This window comes from Kogia breviceps, chromosome 2 (assembly GCF_026419965.1).
Source record: "Kogia breviceps isolate mKogBre1 chromosome 2, mKogBre1 haplotype 1, whole genome shotgun sequence".
In the NCBI taxonomy this organism is placed as follows: Eukaryota; Metazoa; Chordata; class Mammalia; order Artiodactyla; family Physeteridae; genus Kogia; species Kogia breviceps.
In genome coordinates, this window is record NC_081311.1 from 117,505,984 (window position 1) to 117,508,354 (window position 2,371).

Sequence of the window (2,371 nt, forward strand, 5' to 3'; positions counted from 1 at the left end):
CACTTTCTTTTGATCAATTTCCAAAGCTTTCTCTATAAAATAACCTCACAAATAAATATACATTCATTTATTATTTTGCTACTTAGCTTTATTTAGGTTTAATGATATTAATTCTTCCCTAATCATGTCTTTTTAATGAAAAATTATATAACAAGGCCTTAACTTTATTTACTTTTAGCTATTTCATAAATACCAGAAGAGAAACTGGATGGTTTGTGAGGAAACTTCGAAAAAATTTTCCATAAAGCAAACTTAGAAATCCTTCCCTTTGGCTCATCTTCTAATCCTCCTTCACTGTGTTGAAGAGAGATGGAGTTTTTCCAGGTTTTTGGTTAGGTGGGTGGGTTCCAGACCGACTGGACTGTCCAGGTAGGTGATTCCCACACAGCCCTCTCCAGTCACTGGATTTATGACTTAACCAGCTTTGAAAATGATCTCAGCCAGTTCATGGTTCACATGCTTTGTTCGCGGGACAGATAAAGCTTTGAGAAGAACAGTATCCCCAGTGGTGCACTGCTGGAGAGCTTCGTGGGCAAAGTAGGTTTTTCGCTTATTAAAATACTTTAATAAATAGGGATCCAGAACAAGTCTGGTCACTCTCACTGTAGCAGTTTTTTTGCATTGCTGTCCCAGTCACCTTCCCCACGACCCCCATTTGGCATGGACGAATGAACGAGCTATTGACATTATTTGCCTTTGGTCATCTGGAGGGCTCCCTACGCTGTGGTGCTTCCGGCCCCGGAATCTACTTCCATCTGCAGCGGTGGCACGCAGCCGGCAGTCACCTCCCAGCTCCTTCCATAATCATTTCTGATGCATGAATTTTGGTCTACCTCAAAAAAAAAAAAAAATACAAAACAAAATCGTAAAATAAAAAGTACTGATGACCTATGAAGTCAGAGTGTCAGCACACAAGTTACAGAAATATGTTTTGAAAAGGAATTTAAAAGTTTAGAGAAAGTTATTAATTTCAACATAATCAGTCCATTTGAAACACAGAAACAGATGAACCAAAAAATATCAAGTTTTATTTTTTCTAACTTTTTACCTTTTCTTGCTCATTTTTAAGAAGGCATTGCTCATTTTTAAGAAGGCATTGGCACTTTACTGGTGTGAAGATGCAAGATGAGAACATAGGTCTCAAATTGAGGTGGCTTGGCCAAATCTGGTTGAGAGAAGTGTTTTGTTTGACTTGCACAAAATAAATAACAAATTTATTTTAAAATTGAACATGATGCCAACGTTTAAAAATTAAGGCACTTGATACATTTAATATTGTAAGAAAAATCCATAATTCTGGCTTTTTTTGAAAAACTATAGGCCAGCTTGCAACAAGGGGCACGGCAGCCATCTGCTAGAGCTGTATACAGGCTACACATTTTAGCTGGGTCCTGCTCCCCGGGTAGCCAGAGTCCCATTTACCATAAACACCTGTCTCCTGCAAGATTTTAGTTTCTGCCTCCTGGGATAGTCTACGATCCAAAGAATACTTATTTCTTCTAGCAAAAGATAGAATCATAGTATTTTCTTATTTCCTTCCTGGCAACCTTCCCACCCATTCCCAAATGATAATAATATAACATGGAAGTAAAACAAGGAGAAGTGTAAAATAACCCATTGTGAGATAAACAATCGCTCCCATGCACTCCAAGCACATAGTCTTTTTGCTTGATAATTCAGCTTGAAATGAAAATCAGTGAAAAGACCAACTATCTTCATGTCTTTCTTAACCTAGGCTTACAAGAGTTCTTTGAAAGACAGACTTTCCAAAAGAGTGACAGCATCTCGGGTTGTGCAAACCTGCAGGCTAAACTACAGATGGTGCCATTTAGCAATGGCCAAATTGCTAGTTACGACCTTTTGAAAAATGCAGGGTTTATCACAGAAACACTGACAGTCACCGGAATACCATGTCTCTTTTGGGCATTGTTTTAACAAATGCACTTGAAAGAAAAATGTTCTCGGTTAACTACAGTTCCCAGAATACCTTGTAGAACATTCAGTCTCTAGTGATTATAAAATGGCATAGCCCTCTGCCTCCTCTGACAGAACTCAGGGGAAAGTGAGCAAGTGCATTATACCATGCAACGAACTTTAAATTATGAAAAACACTAGTGTGTAGTTTCATCGGAATTTGCATTCCACTGGCAGGAGGTAGATCTGAAATCTATTTTTATCCAAAGGATCTTGTTAAACTAAGATTGCCCTGTTACTATATGTAGTTCTTTCATGCAGTAGTGCCTGAAGGTACTTCTTATAAACAATAGAGAATAAATCCAAACAAGCTGAAAAATGTTTATTGCAAAATACTGTAGTTCAAGAAAAATTACATCTGCATGGACTGCATATTTTGGATGCAATTTATGGTGCA

The 2,371-nt window shown here is 37.8% G+C and overlaps 1 pseudogene; it reads right to left on the reverse strand.

Moving 5' to 3' along the window:
- Positions 1-291: 291 nt before the first annotated feature.
- Positions 292-687, reverse strand: LOC131750095 (small ribosomal subunit protein uS17m pseudogene; annotated as a pseudogene).
- Positions 688-2,371: the final 1,684 nt, after the last annotated feature.